We start from the raw sequence: 19749 nt of genomic DNA on the forward strand, positions 1-19749 counted from the left end.
TTTTGGGTTGTTATTTGTATCAGGTAGTGAGACTACAGGCTTCTGAAATCTCAGAGACCACCCACAGTGACACGCTTTCTTCAACAAGGCCACATCTCCTAATCTTTCAAATAGTGTCATTCCCTGGTGACTAAACCTTCAAATAAATAATTTTTTGGTTCTATTATTATTCAAACCACCACACTGTACAATCTTAGCATATTTTAACTGAAGCCTAACTTCAATCACTACAGTAAATGATTAAGGCTTTCTATGCAATGACAACATACATTCACCAGTCTATAGACTTTTAAAGTCCTTTACAAATGTTTTTGGTGCCTTAAGAAAGGAGCCTTTGATAGTGTTTCAAGCATATATTTTGGGGTACCTTATTTAAATATATAACCATTGCCATGGGCATAAGTACGTGAAAAATGTGAATTTATAGGAACTCTTTGTTCATTTATCTAGCTACTGAAAGGTAACAAATGAAAGATTTATAGTAGGAGCAGGTAATCTCCACACATATCTGTTACTGAATCCCAAATTTGATCATTTTTCTTTTGTCCACTAGTAAGTATGTAAGTATGACGTCTAGTACTCTACAGCATAAAGTGAATGAAGCCCACACCTATAACCTCAGCACTACAAACAAGAAGGTAAAAGCATGAAGATCAGAAGTTCAAGGTAATACTTGGTGCATATCAAGCTCAAGGCCATCCTGAGCTGTAAGAGACCGTTCTGTCCTCTGTGCCCTCACAAAAAAGGGTGGGGAAAGAAAAGAAGGCAATACAAACAGAGAGAAAGGAAGAAGAAAAGAAAGAAAGAAAGAAAGAAAGAAAGGAAGGAAGGAAGGAAGGAAGGAAGAAAGAAAGAAAGAAAGAAAGAAAGAAAGAAAGAAAGAAAGAAAGAAAGAAAGAAAGAAAACAGAGAAAGAAAGAAAGGAAAGAAGCCAGGAAGGAGGGAGGAAGGGAAGAAGGAAACACTTGTGAAAACCATGACCATGCAACTTAACATGTCTTTATAAATTTTGCTTTATACCTTAAAATTTAAATCTACCTGAGGTACTAGTGGGAAAAGAAAAATGTAGACTTCCCTTTCTGTTCTTGCTTTCAGATCAGGTGTAGATTTGAATATGCTCCTCTTTCTTGTTTAAAATGGCTAAGCTAAATTAAGCTTCTAATGTCTATATAGTGATCTTTGTGATTCACAGTTCAGATACTAAGATATATAACTATCATCTATCTCTATCTATCTATCTATCTATCTATCTATCTATCTATCTATCTATCTATCTACAGAAGTTTCCATGTACATCATTATCACTCTAAATGGTGCGATTTTTCATTGCTGGCTGCCTTGCATGACATCTTACTCATGAGCTATAGCATCACCATAAAAAAAAAAAAAAAAAAAAAAAACACTCCTTCTCTCCTCTTGTGACATATCAATTTGTGAAGAAACAAACAATAACCTGTAGTAAGTCTCCTTATGCACCTATTTGGTTACTTACCTGGACCAATCATTGCTTAACCAAAGGTCAACAAATAGCACAACCTAATTTTGTGAACAGGTTCCATGTCCACATGTGGAAGCCAGACAACACCTGTCAGAGATTCTGACAGTGTTAAAGAGGAGGGTTTCCTTGGGAAAACAATGAAGTACAAAAGCATGTATAAATCAGCAATCGGTTGTCCTTTTCCTTCTGCTCAAATATTCTGATTTTCCTTTCCATCCTCTTGTTTCCATAAATGCCATTTATTTTCAAGGATAGAACATTCAGATGGATTAGTTAAAAGAGCAAATGAATTAATACCTTCAATTATTTCAACTATAGAAATTAGAGAAAGGTAAATAAACATTGCTCTTAATAAAAAACATGTTAATATTTTTAATGAGTTTATAACATTGAAATTATAGAAAAATACTATTTTTATTCTTTTTTATTTTTTTAATTTATTACAATTTATTCATTTGTATCCCAGCTGTAGGGAGAGCAACAGAACCAAAATTTCTGGGCCCAGGGATCTTTTCTGAGACTGATACTTTAACCAAGGACCATGCATGGAGAGGACCTAGACCCCCTGCTCAGTGGAAGCCCTTTGCAGCTTATTCCCCAAGTTAGTACCCTAGTAAGGGAAACAGGGACTATCTCTGACATGAACTCAGTGGCTAGCTTTTTAATCACCTCTCTCTGAGAGAGGAGCAGCCTTACTAGGACACAGTGACAGAAAATGCAGCCAGTCCAGATGAGACCTGATAGACTAGTCAGATGGAAGGGAAGTAGAACCTACCCTATTAGTGGACTGGGGGAGGGGCAGGGGAGAAGAAGAGGGAGGGAGGGCATGATTGGGATGAGAAAAATACTATTTAGAAAGGAACTTCCAAATAAATGTTCCAGAAGAATTCACTATAAAATTGCAGGAACTCTGTGGTTTCATCATGCAACATTGAAGGGAGTATAGGAGCTGAGTCTTATACCTCACACTTAGTTTATTTTTGTCATTGAGGTGATTCATCTTCCAACCATTATTTTAGTTCTTAGAAACTCATTTCCACACTTCCTTTTCAGCAGGTTTTATAGACATCCCTCATTTTAGTCATAAGTATGATGCTATATACCAATTTCTCCTGTAAAATATCACAGTTTTTACTTGTCTGTTACCACGCTAGTTTACTTTCCACAATTTATAAGATTTTTAGAAGTGCAACTGAGAATGGTCAGTACTAAACTTATTTCAATAACATATAATGAACAACTTCCTTAACATAACTATATACTGTCTGAGTTTTCCCTTGTTATATTTCCATTATCCAATATTAAAATAATTTTCGATCATAAATGATTTCATATCATTTAGTAAAATCATCAATGCATGAATACCAGAACTTCATATTATCATCTTGACTCAATTTTGATAATTTTTAGATTATCCTATAATTTTAACAATTAAAACATATTGATAAACTGCTTATTTTGAATTTTTAACAAAGATACAAAAAGTATTTCCCAAATATTAAAAATTCATCTCTGAAATTTCTTCATTACATTATAAAAGCATGGGTAAATATTTTGTGAATTCATGCCCTATGTAACTTTTGGGTAGCATGTAGCTAACCATGTGCTTGTGAGTAAGTGTGATTTTTTTTCGTTTTTTAACTGAATTTTTGCAGTTAAAATGTTAATTTTGTAGATGTAAAATGTTATTATCTTAACTTGTATTTTTAAATTATTACTGAGATAGTGTATTTTAAAATGTTTGTTAGCCATTACAAATGAATAATTAATTATTCTAAAAGCTGCAGAGGAACTTTCAGAAATATTAGCTGAAATCCAAGTATATAACCATATACTTTCTATGTAAAGGCATTCATGTGGATCAACCCTTTTGTTTGTAGGGCTTAAGAAACTGCTTACTGGTTAAAGCACTTGTCTTGCAAGCGTGAGTGCTAGCATTCAGATCTTCAGAACTGATACAAAAGCCAGAAAGTCTGGTGGCTCAACTGTAAGTCCAGTGCCCAGAGGCAGAGAGAAGAGATCCTGTAGCAAGCTGACTAGCAAGAGTAGCTGTTGGGAGAGTTGTGGTTAAAAGGGAGGGAACGTGACTCACTAAATATGAAGGAGAGCAACTGAGGAAGACTCTCAGCACCATATGAATAGGCACATACGTGTGTGCACATCCACACACAAGTGTAGCCTCATGCATGCAAATTCACATTTAAACACATATGTAAACCACATACACACAAGGGAAAAAAGAATATAGAAAATTATTTTCTTATGACTGTCTTATATATGACATCTGAAACTTCAAGGTCATTTTACTCTTCTTGTGTTGATTGTATCTACTTATTTTGTTATTGTTTACTACAAGTTTTTATTGTTTACTATCAGCTTTTTACCTGGGACAGAATACATTTTATTTAATATTTTTAGTTTCCTGACTTCGAGATGAAGCTTTTAAGTATGATGCTTTGAGCAAAGCAAATTAAAAAGACTCATTCCCTACTTTCAAATAGTCAACTCAGATTGAAATGTAGATGTGTAGTCACACATTAAATGGCTTTTGGCAAAATATTAGGTAGGCATCACAGGATTCCAAATTAAACAAAAAAGTTTACATTTTAATGTATTTACCCCTGTTGTTTTCTTAAATATTAATGAATACGTGGCCACCTGTGGTGAAATGAGTGGTTGACAGAACACTTGAATTTAAATTTACATTAAAGTTGTATCAAAAAAGAAAGTTAAAAAACAGCAAAAAAAAAAAAAAAAAAAAAAAAAAAACCTAACAAACAACATCGACAACAAAAGCCATTCATTTGCTTCCAGAAGAAAAGATAAAGCTTAATAGAATTCATGATTACAATGACATTTAAATTCACTCTTGATGTACTGTTTTGATTAATGTATATCTGTTGAATGAAGGCAGAGATGCATTCTGCCAGCCTCTGCTTTTCCATAAGGAGGCAGATTCTCAATCCCTGCAGGTGTTATAATTAATTAAACCAGTGTTTCTATTTTGCAAGTATGATGATTGTTATAGTTAATGGTGATTAGTCTAGATAACATTGTTAGGCCCTCACTTTGCTGCTCAGGGGTATTGCTTTCATTTTAAAGTGTTGATTGTTTCTTATCTAACTTAGAAAATAAGATTAGATGCCTTTAAACTAATGCACCCTGCATTGTCTATTTATGGAAATTAACACAGTAATTTAAATCTGAGAAGTTATTAGTGACATCTGCTTACCTTATAAGGAAATGCCAAGCACTGACAAACTGAGCAAATGCAGTTACTCTATGGCTACAAGGCAAAGATTTCCCAAAGCATATGGAAAGTTAGGAGGAACAATAAGGATAACTAATATTTAACAGAATTTTGCTACTTGCTATGCATGTCTGGCAAAGTTTGCTTTAGATATTCAATAAGTCTAATGAAGAAGATGAAGAAGAATTTACTTCTGAGTAACATTTCGTATCATGTAAGTATTCTAATACAAAGGCTGACTTTGTCAAGCAGGATTCTGCAGAACACAAAGAGGTCAAGTGGTTTTCAGACATCATAGCATGGTTACTTGCAATTTGTAAAATACAATCTGCACACAGGTTTCCTGCATGCTAGAGATGTAGTGAAGTTCCATGTAAAACGATATTCTCCATTTTGTAAAAGAAAGAAAGAAAGAAAGAAAGAAAGAAAGAAAGAAAGAAAGAAAGAAAGAATAGTAGTGATTTCTCTGTAGTAAGGTGTTCATTATATCATGTTAACATAATTTTAGACACAGTAAATGGGAAAAAGAAGCAAACCCCTTTTTGATGTTGATGTTTTTGTTGATAGTCTTTATTATTGCAGGCAGCTTTTGACATGCTCCACAATAATTGTCTCCTTCGGGAAAACCCACCATCTTAAATATCTCCTACGTAGTATTTGCTGAACAGAGAAAATTCTATTTCAGGAATAAGATAGAGTAAAAGTGAAACTATCACTTCAATAACTTGGTTACAAAGACTTACAAGTACTTTCTTCCTTCTACAATTCCTCCCTCTCTTTTTCCTGTCTCTCATCGTTGTTTTTGGTGATGTTGGGGGTATGAATGTATCAAAACCAAAATTATCTCCCTCCCCAAACAAGAAATACAGAGTCAGTTTGAAGTGGTTTGGCCAGTGATGAACCTTGAGACAATTTCTCTTCCCAACACCTAAATAGCAGCTTTGTCATAGTCTTGGGCCAAGTTCATGTTTTCAATTTTCTAAGAAACCCTGAAGAAGAAAATCCAGTTGATCAGGACCAGGGCACACAGAAATTGTAGGATACTAAATATGTTTTTTCCAGTCATTTTAAAAATTATTATTATTAGTTATTACAATTTTTCAATCTGTATCCAGGCAGTGCTTACCTCCATTGATTCCTCCCAACCCCACTCTCCTCCCTCATCTTCTCCTATGCCCCTCCCCTAGTCCACTGATAGGGAGGTCCTTCTCCCCTTCTACCTGACCCTAGCCTATCAGGTCTCATCAAGACTGGTTGCATTGTTTTCCTCTGTGGCCTGGTAAGGCTGCACACCCCCAGGAGGAGGTGATCAGGAAGCTTGCCACAAGCAGCTGTAGTTGGGGTTAACTAGTTTCTTTGACATACTCAGTTAATACAGTTCATTACCTGTAGTCCTTTTTTTTTTTTTTACTTTTTTTTAAATTCAGTTTTGGTGACTTACAAAAGATGAAACAAAGAAACAAACAATATCATGTTGTTGTTTGTGCATCTATGTCTCTATCTCCCTTTTTTTATTTATGTTTTTTGTTTCTTTTTTTAATTTAATTTAATTTTATTAATTACATTTTATTCACTTTGTATCCTCCCATAAGCCCCTTCCTCTTCCTCTCCCAGTCCCACTCTTTCTCCTCCTTCTTCATGCATGCCCCTTCTAAGTCCACTGATAAGGGAGGTCCTCCTTTCCTTTCTTCTGATCTTAGTCTATCAGATCACATCAGGAGTGGCTGCATTGTCATCTTCTGTGGCCTGGTAAGGCTGCTCCCCCACTCAGGGGGAGGTGATCAAAGAGCAGGCCAATCAGATTACGTCCGGGGCAGTCCCTCTTCCCATTACCATGTAACCCACTTGGACATGGGCTACAACTGTGCAGGAGTTCTAGGTTATCTCCATGCATGGTACTTGGTTAGAGTATGAGTCTCTGGAAAGACCCCTGTGTTCAAATTTTCTGGTTCTGTTGCTTCTCTATCTCTCTTTCTCTTTCTCTCTCTCTGTGTCTGTGTGTGTGTTTGATTCCTCAGATAGAGTTTCATGTACTCATAGCCAGTATCAAACTCACTATGAAGTTGAGGGTTGAATTCCTAATCTCCATGCCTCTGCCTCCCAGGTATAAGATTACAGGTGTGTTATCACCACATCTAGTTTCAATAACTATTTTTTGTAATATTCAAGTCATATGATGTTTACAGAAGAAGTTAGTAAACAAATCTACCAATCGACCAAAACAATCTACCAAAATAAGCTATAACAGCTTTAATGAAAGTATTAAGTGTGAAAATCAGCAACTTACTGAGCTCCTAGGATATTAAAGCCACTACCAAGGTATTTTAGAAATTCATGTAAATAGCACTTGCTACTCATTAAATGACATCATTACATCCTTCTTACAATTGGATATTATTAAAGGTTAGTGATCAGAATGTTTTTTTTGCAAGGAATAGAATGGTTTTTTATCTTCCCATTAAAATCAATTCAACAGGATGCATTCTTTCCTCTATAACAAAACATGGAATTTTTCCCTGGTTATTGTTTTTCTTTCAACAACACAAAACATTATGGTTTCCCAAAGTTAGTGCCTCATAGTGAATAATTTTGATGTCTCACCATTATCTCCCCAAGTGGGGTTACTAATCTCCCTTCTGCACTCATTTCTGAAGTAGTTTGCTTATGGAAGGAGGCTCTGAGAAATCCATGGCTGATTGATACAGATTATGACATGAATGAATCAGTTTGTGAAGGAATATGTCATACAATTTACTCACCAAGACACTTAGAGGATAAGGCAGAAGCAAGATCTACCTAGAAAATATTTTGTCTTTGCCAGGCTTTTATTTCTCTGTCCTTTCCTGCTTTTATTTTTCCCACTTTCTGAGCACATTCCCCTGCTCAATAAATCTCCCGTATCCATTCTCTGAGGCTTTGCACACCCAGGGCCTAACTTAAAGAAAATCTTCTCCTTCCATTTCTACTGCTTTCTTCTGTGAACACTTCCATATTCAAATTATAAATAAATTTACATATATTCAAATTTTCAGCTTGAAATCGCCCAGGGTATTGAATTTGGAAAAGAGGCTTCTGAAGTTCAGGAGTGGTCGGCCAAAATCTGTGTTGTGATTTTGCTGGCAGCAAAATCAGAAGTCTATTTCACCTGTCTGTGATGAAAATCTGTGTATATTGTATAGATATTATTTGAGATAATGATTACTTGTATATCATTCCATTGTTCTAAAAATTTGCTTATGGATAAAGTTATGTATTTGTCTATACTTTCGGAAGATACAGAAAATGCCTCAGGAAGAGTACAGACGTAGATTTAAATATGTTATCTAACAAACAAAGCAAGACAAAACAAAAACTGGACGATTTTGCCTAATTTTGTAGAAATTTTAAAATTCTTAGTACAAATTGCTGTATTCATAGTCTAGATATTTAGCTCTCATGCTGCATGCACTGTTTTGACAGCTATTGACCCTGGTGCCACCTTAAAATAAACACTCATGACGTCTCTTCTCAACAAAGTAGAGGGTGTTGCCTCCATCCTTAGCTTTGGATAAGCAGTGAGGTTAAATTCTTGCCCTACGTGCTTCAGCATTTTCTGACCTGATTTTTAATGTGGATCTGTCATAACACATGCTCCTTGCTGTTCTCTACCAGTGCTTCAAAGGAGAAACACACTTAATGCACATTGGCTCACACCAAGTCCTGCTCCCCGAAGTACTTAGTATTCTAATAATTATTGATTACAACACTCCCATTATCAATCCGAATGTATGTCCAGAAATCTGCTGACTTTCCTGTGCCTTACAATTGTCTGAAATATCTAATAGTTTCTTTTACATTTTTCCTCTGTGATACCTCCCTTTAAACTCTCAGCTGCAGCTTCATCGCCATCAAGAAATCTGAAATGTTAGGGAATATCTACTACATTTTCAATAAATATTAAAGAGCTTAGTTCTTTGTCACTCACAGTGTTTAATATCATGCAAGTGGCAGTGTGCAGGGGTCACCCACTATCTTTTTCCCTGTTTGACCTTCGTCACTGACCCTTGAGATTACTCTTCAAATGTGTCTCAAGCAGATGCAAATCTCTGTGACTGGGTCTGTGAACAAAATGCTTTATTTGACAGACTAGTCTATTAATTCACATTTTCTCCAGGTGATATGAAATAATGAAAAGGAAGCAAGCAAACTTCCTGTTTGGAGTCAACTCACATATTGACAAAGAACCCTCATTTTAGATCATGCTTGCAATAATGAGCAACATTTCTATAACATAACGTATGTACACATTGCACAGATGTTTGCATCTGCAGGCATTAAAACAGAATAAATAAGAACAAATATTTAATATATTCTAACAAAAATAACTATATTTAAATACTTTTGGTTTACATATTAACAAGGTGCTACCATAATGTTCATTCTGTGTGCTACCTTTAAGTCACTGTATCATGTGTTAGAATGATAATTTTACTGTGGTATCCAAATTCTTACCTACTGCATAGGATTGTGCTCTATTTACTTCCAAAGCAGCCCGCAGGGTTTATGTCTCCGACATTTTGTTGACATTTTATTTTAATATTGGTATTAGTAGCTTGTGAATGGCACATGTGCACAGTAGTATTTCAGTTCATATGAACCTGCTATGCCATTTGTGTGTGTGTGTGTGTGTGTGTGTGTGTGTGTGTGTGTGCATGTGCATGTGGCCAGGCATGTTGACAGATCCGTTCACTGCAGGCGGATCTGTTCTGTTGTATGAGTGCTTGGCATTGAACTTGCATTATTAGGCTTGGCTGCAAATGCCTTTACTTGTTGAGCCATACTACTGCCTCAATGATAAACTGTACTTTTACAAAGACTAATTCAAATTGTTTTTAAAATATATATTTTCTTGTACAGAGGTGAAGGCACAAAATAACTTACTTTGCCAGAATAGGGCTTATAGGTTGCAAATAGAAGGCAAACAGAGAGCATGCAATTATTCATCTACTAAAACAAAAACCCACCATGAAACTATGATTATAATATAGAACGCAAACATGTACACATGTTTTGTTTTGATCTCTGTTGCATTTAAATAGTTTGAAGAAAAGCAAAGTATTCGAAAGATTATTTCTTTGTTAATTTTTAAATTTTTTTTTCTTGAGCATAGATTATTTTCTCCTGATTATAGTCTCCCTTCTCCTCCCCCGAGTTCCTTCCCAGCTCCCGTTGCTTGTATAGCCACTCCCTTTGAGAATGTGTGTGATAGATAGATCAAGAGCAGATTCAAATGAATAATTATCTACAATTATGTAAATATACATGTAGCAATTAGGTCTTAAATTCTATAGGATTGTAATTCTATAATTAATTCTATAGGATTCTATAGGATTGTAAATATCTTGCTATACACAGCAGAAGTATTTTTTATTAGAGAGGAAATTAGATGCTATGCTTGTTTCAAACAAGAAATAATTAGTAAGACCATGTTTCTTGTTATGAAATGTGACTGTACACCTGTCATCTAATTCGTAAAGATGGTATCTCTGGGAAAATATTTTAAATGTTTCATTGAAATACAGTAACCTGGAATGTTAGCAACACATGCATATGAGTGCTCCTGTTGGTTTAGAGGCTGTCCAGGTTAAAGCAAACTTTTCTCACTTCTCACTGTTGGATTTGGCTTGAAAACAGGGTCTCTGAATATGATATGAATTATTTAAAAAAAATACAAAACTTGCATCTGATACTTGAAGTGGGATGATATTTAATTGCATTAAAGCCTTATAAGGCTTTAGTATATGAAGTAGCCATGTTTATTTTACCACAGGTACAGGTAATGTTTCTGTAGTATAAGGAAAAGATAGCAAACATACATGTTATATATATCTATATCTATATATATGTATGATTATATTCATAGTAATGTATATACATCTTGAGAAAAATGTGTAAGACAAGAAACATCATATATGTCACTCAGACATAGGAAAATATATAGTCTCAAAGTATCTTCTTTGTCCATCCTTACATTTATCCTCTTGTCCTACTTCAGAACATTAATATAATGTTGAATTCTTTAGCATTCTTTGCTGCATCATCAAAAGAATGGGTACACACTTTCCTGCTCCTACACTCTTACCTTCTCTTATGGATGGGTGGCATCTAGGTCAGACTGAGGAGGTTTCTTGGTTTTTGGTAGATAGGAAATCTGTGTGTATAATTTTGCTTCCATTTTTTGGGGGGTGGCATGGTTTGAAGACATGTGATCAAATATTCACTTAGATCTCCCCAAGAAGTTATTATTGAATGCAACTAACCTGTGACTAGGGAGGATGAAAAATACTTCATAATGTAAGTTGTCCATATCCAGTCATTTGAAAGTATAAGAGGGATGATCTCCTCCTATTTATGTCGTCAACCTAACTGAACAATGAGATGGACAGTTACTTCTGTCAGCCATGCTTGTAGAAACCCCACTGTCAGACACCAAAATGAAAAAGTCAATTGCCAAATGACAGTGAATATATAATCAGGCATTCAGCTCCCCCTGCCATTTCCTAAGTTAAACCACCGCAAATGAGCCCAGGGAAAAGTGGTGATCATAGTTTCACAAGGTGCTCTTATTTAAAACCTGACCATGTGTGTATTTGTCTTTTCTTTTTAAAATTTTTATTTTCTTAAGACTGTTGGTTGAGCCAGGTGCAGTGGTGCATGGCTATAATCCCAGAACTCTCAGGGGCAGAGGCAAGTGGATAAAAATATAAAATTTATCTAGGCTACTATATATTACTAAATATATATTCACTTACATATGAATTTATATTAATTTTCAGTGCTAATACTATTGACTATTTAAACCTTTAAAATAAGATATTGACAAGTAGGTATAATATGGTTAGCAAGTTTGGTATTCGCTTGCCATGCTGAGAACAACAGTTTGAGAAAGGAATTCCTGAGGACACGAAGGCTCAGATCACATGGGAAGGAAGATTACAATTTTCTTATTTGAGATGGTCAATTTTCCATGTCAAGTTTACTGGGATGCTTAAACAGATGAAAAGAGAAGCACATCAATTCTATGGATGTCTGTGAAAAGCTTCCAAAAGACATTAGCATTTTGATTAATAGACTGAATATGCAAAATACGCCTTGAATGGCATGAAATGTGCACCATTTAATCCACAGAGGGTTAAGTCAGAACAAGAGGTAAGAGTGAAAGATTCTCTTTCTCTAAGCTAGGGCATCGATCTTCTTCCCTTTGCTTATTAGAATTTCTGATTATTGAACTTTCAGATTTGTGGACCATGAGTACTCCTTATTTTTCAGTTTATAGATGGCATAAAATAAGAATTATAAGCCATCATAATCATGCATGTCTGTTACATTCTCTCTATCTCTGCCTGTTCATCTGTCTCTGACTCCCTCTCTCTCTTTAATAAATGAGCCTGATAGCTGACAGTAAGAAAATCTAGAACTCATACAGGGATAAGAACCCATTGTAGTGACAAAACCAATTTTAGCAATTATGGCTGTCATCCATCTTGAGCTGTTCTTCCTTTCTGTTTCCCTTCAACATTGCCAATCCACTGGGATGCTGATGAAAATACATTTGGGAATTACAGGTTGTGGACTGTGTAAGATGTGCCACTCAGATTCTCAAGTAAAGACGGTTTACCCACCTGGTGGAAGTACTATCAAGAGACTATTACCATTCTTTAGATCCTTCATGGTCTACAACCCAAGGGTAGGCACTTCCTTGGAAAGCACACATTGATGATTGAAGAAAACCAGTCTATAAGATAGAAAAAAAAAATGGAATAAAATGATTGTCACAAATCTTCCCACAGCTGCAGTTAGTTTTGAAGGCTTGGCTTTGCAGTTGTGTGTTTTCTTCTTATCAGTTGTGACATTTTTCGTTATTCATATGAGAATTAAGCCTTGGTAAATATTTTGTACCTGAGCCCTAATTAAAAATTTGCTTTTAGAGAGAATGACACTCAAGATAGTTGTTTCCTGTTTTAAGACAACAAAAGAGAGTTTCGGAGACATCAGAGACAGTTCATCAAGCAAATAAAGCAACAGTTTGGAAAATCATTAAGCTGCTGTGTGGAATGTCTTTGTTTCCCCCTAAGGCAGTATAAAAATGATTATATATGCATTTGGTTCACATAATTCATTGGAATTTCATCTTTCTTGGTCTGAGTGGCCCTCTGAACTTATGCCCTTAACAAAGACCTTGATAGTTATTAGTATTCAGAGCATATTAACATTTGACAGTAACAAACCAATTTAGTGTTATGTTGATGACCTTCTAATCATGCTAATAGAGAAGAGGACAAATAACACAAATTATAGTCAGACAAATGTAATAAAATGAATAACTTTAAGGTTACTTTTAAGTAAATGCAAGAAACATTGTCCTTTTCACCACCAAAATTAAATTAAAACTTAAGTAATAAAATGTTATGCCTATGTGTCAATAATTTTTCTTTGATAAATTCTGGTTATTGTGTAGTGTCTTGATTCATTCTATAGAAGTGCTAATTGCAACAAATTCTGATTAATGTGGTCACATACCAGGGCATAATTTTGAAAGAAACATTACAAAATGTTCCGAGTTCCAATTATTCTTTAATATGAATTAAAATATATGTGCATGCTATTAACTAGTTTTCTTCTGAAAGATTAATAATCATGAGCTATTCATGTAGACTAAACTTCTTGTTTTTATCTTTCTTTTGCCATAGAGAAAAATAATTTCTTCAGTCATTCCATATATCTTCAGAAGGCACTTGTCAGTATTTATTACCATTGTTCATGCAACTCCATAAATACAGCATCCATTTGGTACTTTTTAACTTGCTCCATATGGCTCAAGCTGAGAAACTTTTGCTTGGAAATTGTCTTATTTCCTAGGATTTTTTTTTTTCATAAAGGAAACATTTATGTGTCATTCATCAGTTTTATAGCCTTTTTTTTCTTTAGATTTGAAAAGAAGTATGCTCAGTACTCAGTCACACACAGAGAAGACTCATTACATGATTGTCGATGAGCACTTTACCAGAAAGAAAGTCAAATTAGCTTACCTGGGCAGACGACTGTGGCGTTTTACCCTCAGTGAAAGCAGCAAGTAAAATTTTATCTGCAACTGGTTACAGAGGGGTAATTAAAACCATTAATCTTTTTATTGATCTTTGACTTCGTTGCCTACTATATTTAGCAGATAAGATTCATGAGCTACTGGAGTGTGTCCATTGTCTCAGATCTTCATCGATAGGTATCCCCTGAAGAGGGCTCTGGGATAAAAAAGCATTTATCTGATTTATGCCTATTAGGCAGTTCATTCAGACTCAAAAGAAATAATTGTTGTGCTTTATTAAGAAGTAATATTTGCAAACTGCAAAGCATAAGAAAATGGCAACAAATTTAAGACTCTAAAAATGTACTACGTGCTAAATAAGTTTTGAATCAGATTTGTTCTTTAATTTATATAAGGGGAGGGTATGATTCTACTTGACTACATTGTAAAATGCCATAGAATGACTTATAATTTTGTAGTATATATCCCTTTATAACAGCAAATATTTAACCTTATAGAACACAACTATATCTCTGAAGAAATAGTAGTCTATCACCAAATCTGAGATCAGTCCACAGATCATTGATAGTGTAAACAGATGGCTAGATGTCATTTTAATCTTACCTATCCATTTGTCACCCATGTGTCAAAACTTGGCTACTATTTCTATAACACTTTATTCACTTATTATATTAATCAATTAATATTTAGGAGACTGGTTCATCAGCCAGTAGCCTTGACCAATTACTGAATGTTTAGAATTTGGCAAGTGGTAGTTGCTCTGAATATTTGTTGAGTAACCTCAACTGCATGATTAATATATTCTTTAAAATAAGTGTTATTGGTGGGAGAACTCAATGAAAGCCTGAGAGTGTGGTGTCCTGACAGCTGAAGTTTTGAAAACTTAATGATGAGGGTATATGCTTGATAAGTAATGACTATAAATTTTTGTACCTACATGAAGTTAATCCATGACAAGAAGCTAATAAAAGTCATTACAATTTGCTGGACAGAATTATGGAAGTGATACCATAATATTTGCAGTGCAGGCTTCTTACTTGAGAATGACCAGTATCCTTGATTGCTTCTACTTTTGTGGAGAAGTAGCTAATTGTATTTTTGACTGGTCAGAACTAAGAACCCCTTTGCCTAAACTGTTAGAGGAGAAACAGTAAATTTTATCAAAAAGCGTCTATCCCCAGAGAGCAAAATTTACAAAGTACACAAAATCAAGCAGAACCAATGGATTTGGAACCTAAGCACGCACTTACAGAGTAAGGAAAGCATTTAGTAGCTGCTTTATCTGTAAATTACCTCAAACGTTTTTAATATTTTAGGCTTATTTGGTTGTTCTGTTTTTGTTTTTGTTTTTTTACCAATAAAACATTGTTATTAACTATTTGGAAATTTTGTACAATGCACTCCAATCATACTTGCTTTCCATTCTTCCCAGGTCCACCTTCCTACTCTTTTACCACTTCCATACTTCACTCCCCACCAAAAACACAAAAACTAAACAAACAACAAAAAAAAAAACTCACGAAGTTCAATTTATGTTGGCCTCATACCTACTGGAGGCTGGTCAAACTCCCATTGGTCAGCATCTTAAAGAAGCTGAGACCTCCCTTACCACCCTGCCAGCCAATATCACCAGTGAAGATTTATACTGTAACTTCGTTATTTCAGTTCTTAAGGTTTCTCTTCAATAGCTTCTTCTGTGAACTGTTTCTTTTTGAGGGGCAGGGTTGTCACAGAAGCCTTCCATGTCTCTTCTTCTCATTTATGAGTCTGCAGTCGTTGATACACTTGCAAAAGAAGCTTTCTTGCCAATAGCAGCCAGGCAGAGCACAGACCATTCACTTGCACATGGTTTCAGGCAGCAGCACAGATTGTGGAGTACAACATGGTTTCCAGTGGCAGCTGAGAAAACAAGACTTCCGCCTGTTCCCTAGCAGCAGCATGGATCATGGACATCACATGTCTATTTGCTTCTTTAATTCCAAATCACTTATGCTGTTCATCCAAAAACCTAGGACTATCTTTTCTTCTTTCTTCCTTCCTCCCTCCCTTCTTTGCTTGCTTCTTTCCTTCCTTTCTTTTCTTTTTCTTTTTTATTGGGTCGTTGTAAATTTCACATCATGCGTTCCAATTCCACTCATACCCCTCTAACCTTAGTACCCACCCTTCATCCTTACAACCTCGCCACAACAGAAAAAAATAATCTCATTGTGAAAGCTGTAGTGTGTCACAGTTTACCCCATAATATACCCTTTTGTCCACATTTCTTTGCTTGCAAATGCTCATTGTAATGACTCATTGGTCTGGTATGAGGCCTTTGGCTTTTGCTACTCTGTCAATACTGGAGCCTCACTGGGACTTCTCTTGGATATCTTGTTGTTGCCCTGTGACATGGAGATTCTGTAATTTATGATCTGTAGGCTTGGCATCTTCATGCACTCCAGCAGTTCATCAATGTGGTAGATGTTGGGTTTGGCCAATTGAAAGCCCTTGATCTAGGCCTGAGAGGTATTGAGCTGGTCAGCTCTAGGGAAGAGAGAGAAGAGTGTGTTTCTCACTTGGCCATACCATTGCCCAGCAAACAAGAGGCAGGGTCTACTCTCTTGCCCTTGGAGCCAGCCAGCTCACCTGTAACTTACACCCAGGGTCAGATATACTGTGCTACCCAAGCAAGGTACAGGACCTGCTTTCCCAAGTACTGCTGCAGATGAGGGGCAGGGTCATCTCCCCTGCTTTTATGACCCCAGGGCCATGTCCTCTGCCGACTGTAGGTGGCAAGGGGTAATGGTGAAGGAAGGATATCTCTCTCTTGACCACTCTGATTCAAGGCGAACAGGTTGCAAGGCCAGCTCTCCCACACTTATGTCCTCAGGGTTGGCTCAACCTGTAACCCCTCATCTAGGGCCAGGTCTACTGTGCTGCCCAGGTGAGGGCAGGGCCTGGTTTTCTGAGTGCTGTATCAGATGAGAGGCAGGGACAGCTCTCATGCTCTGATGATTTTGTGGCTGGCTCTTCTGCCTGGAGTGGTACATCTCACTCTCGCCCATGACATGGGGCAGACAAGGGGTGGAGCCAGCTCTCACACACTCAGGCTCTCTGGGCAGCTCACCCTCACACCTGCCACCATGGTCAGCTCTACTGTGCTGCCCAGGAAAGGTGTGGGGCCTGCTCTCTCAAGTGCTGCAGCTGGTGAGGTATAGGGTCAGTTCTTCTGCTCTCATAACCCTGAAGCCAGGTCTCCTGCCTGAGGCAGGTGATCAGGGGAAACATGGGGGGAGGGTATCTCTCTCTTGTTCATGCCAGCCCACCAGTGATGAGTGCTAGGTCCAGCTCTCCCATCCTCACTTGTATGGGGGCCAGCTCCCCAGCAACTCCCACAACGTGTGGAGTCTGCTCACTAGATTGCTGCACCTGGCTAAGGATGGGGTCACTTCTGCTCTCAGGCCCCAACAGTCAGTGCTCCCATGATGCCTGTGTGTCCAATAGGGTCAGTTCTGCACACCCCTCAGATATCAACATGGCCCCAAGAGGCAGCCAAGATCAGGGACTCTGCCTGGCTTCTGGTGGTACCAGACCCCTGCTGCTATAGGTCCATGGACTCAGATGTGGCCCCTGATGGTAGCACAGGCCACGACCCAACCATGGTACCCGGTGGCATCACCAGCCAATCACTTCAGGCTGTTTCTCACTAGCCCAAAAGGCTCCAGTTCTGCCTCTCTGCATTATGCCCACACCCTTCTGTTTCTCTTTCTCGTCCATTTCTCCACCACCTATTTGCTCCTCTTAGTGGAGCCTGGAGTCTCTGCATGTCTGGTGTGATCTGGGGAACACTTGTGCATTATGGTACCTGGCAGAGGTCATCACCAGCATAGTCCGGCCCCCTAAATCCTGCCCAGTGCTGGACTGGTAGTCCTCTTGGATTAACTCCACTGGTTGCTAAGTGGCCCCCTGGGAGGACCATCTGTCTGAGGCTCACTCCAGCTCAGGGCCTGGGGCCCCAGGGAGGGTTCTTCGAGTCTCCTTTGGCTTGTTCCCAGTCCTGGGAGCGCATCTGGGCTTTCCTGGCCCAGGGCTTGTTGCAGTCTCAAGGGAGCTGCCTTGTTCAGGCTCTCTGGAATCAGGCTGGTGGTTGTCTCAGGCTTGCTTCTCTCAGGGGATGTTAGGCTACTAATAACTCAGACGTTCATAGTTCAGAACGTTTAGCCTAGACATAGCCTCTCTCCTCTGCCACCTACTGATGTACATGTGACACAGAAACCACGCCTACAATGCCTCTATGAACAGACAACTCTGACTTCCATGTTTTAATAATTATGACTAAAGTACATTTGTTCTAGTTGTATTTGCAAATGTGCATATATGAAAAATGATAACTCTTTGTTTTTTATGGATTCTCCTGAACTTAGATATTTTATTCTTTTGTTCTCTTATGTTTATATGGATTTATATTTATCAGTGATGTTTTCTACTTTTAAAATTCCATCATCGTATCTCTCAATATACTATATATCATATGTATGATATATCATATCTATATATTATATAATGTGATATATTATATGGAAAGATACAGAGAGATATATGTTCTCCTCTGTGGCTGGTAATTATTTATAATATTTCTTAGACTTAGAATCTATGATTTTTAAAAAATTCTTAAAATTACTCAATAGCATGACACAAATTGTCAGAAAAGTTTAATTAATGTTATTATTTAATTTAGTAAAGAATAAAGAAGTAAATACTTCATTTATTATTTCTTATTTTTATAAGAATCAACCAATCTTCTCAAACTAATTTCATTTGTTTACTTCTATTACAATTAATATTTATTTACCCTCAAAAATGTTCTTTTACTTCCAAAATATCTCCTACCAAGAGTACTAAATTCACTCAAATATTAAAAAAAACAAAAACCAAAAAACATTAAGTACCAGTTTCATAACATCAGGATTTGACATTTAATGAAACACAATAGTTCTTCCTTTTGCTAGCTAAATTCTTTTTGGAAAGTAGAAAATGAGTAATTTAAGTAATGTGACAAATGTTGTGAAGAAAATACACAGAATACAGGAACATAAGCTAATAAAGTAATAGAGTCAAAGCAGAACACTAAAATCAATAGGGATTTCTATCTTTTTATATTTTATTTTTTACAATTTATTCACTTTATATCCAGATTGTAGCCCCCTTCCTCATCTCCTCCCAGGTGCACCCTCTCTCTCTTCCCCCCATTCCCCTCCCTAGTCCACTGAAATGAGGCCCCCTCCTCCCCTACTACCTGACCCTAGTCTATGAAGTCTCATCAGTACTCCCTGTATCCTCTTGCTTTGTGTGCTGGCAAGGCCCCTCCCTGTACACCCCACCCTGCCAAGGAGAAGTGATCAAAGAGCAGGCAATTAAATTCACATCAGAGACAGCCCTGATCCTCTTACAAGAGAACCTACATGGAGACTGAGCTACCTATGGGCTACATGTGAGCAGGAGGTCTAGGACAGTAGGGGATGGAAGCCAATGCAGAGACTCATAGCCAAACTTTGGGCAGAGCGCAGGACCAGGAGGAGGCAGGAATGACTGATCAACAAAGCCCAAAAACCTGGACTCATGGGTGCCTATAGAGACCAATGCATCCACAAAGGAAAAGGGATTTCTTAAAGACTATGACATATTTTGGAAGTCCAGATTTATGTAAAAGAATGAGCAATAAATAAAATGGGGGCAGGCATAACCATTTGTGATGGAGAGAAAAAAAATTGGGAGAAAAGTTGAAACAGTCTCTAAATATAAACGGGAATACATTAAGACCTGACAATAGTCTGTGGGGTCACTGAAGAAATAGTAGAAAATTATATTGAAGGAAATTAAGGTATTTTATATAATATAAATATCTCCCTCTAAAGGAGGGAAATAACCAGTGGTCCTACC

General features: G+C 37.0%; 1 non-coding gene across 1 annotated transcript; it reads right to left on the reverse strand.

Moving 5' to 3' along the window:
• Window positions 1-17982: 17982 nt before the first annotated feature.
• Window positions 17983-18112, reverse strand: LOC132648844 (small nucleolar RNA SNORA17). The gene has a single exon (XR_009587245.1). It is a non-coding gene; the product is annotated as a small nucleolar RNA SNORA17 (small nucleolar RNA).
• Window positions 18113-19749: the final 1637 nt, after the last annotated feature.

This window comes from Meriones unguiculatus, chromosome 17 (genome assembly GCF_030254825.1).
Source record: "Meriones unguiculatus strain TT.TT164.6M chromosome 17, Bangor_MerUng_6.1, whole genome shotgun sequence".
Taxonomy (NCBI): domain Eukaryota; kingdom Metazoa; phylum Chordata; class Mammalia; order Rodentia; family Muridae; genus Meriones; species Meriones unguiculatus.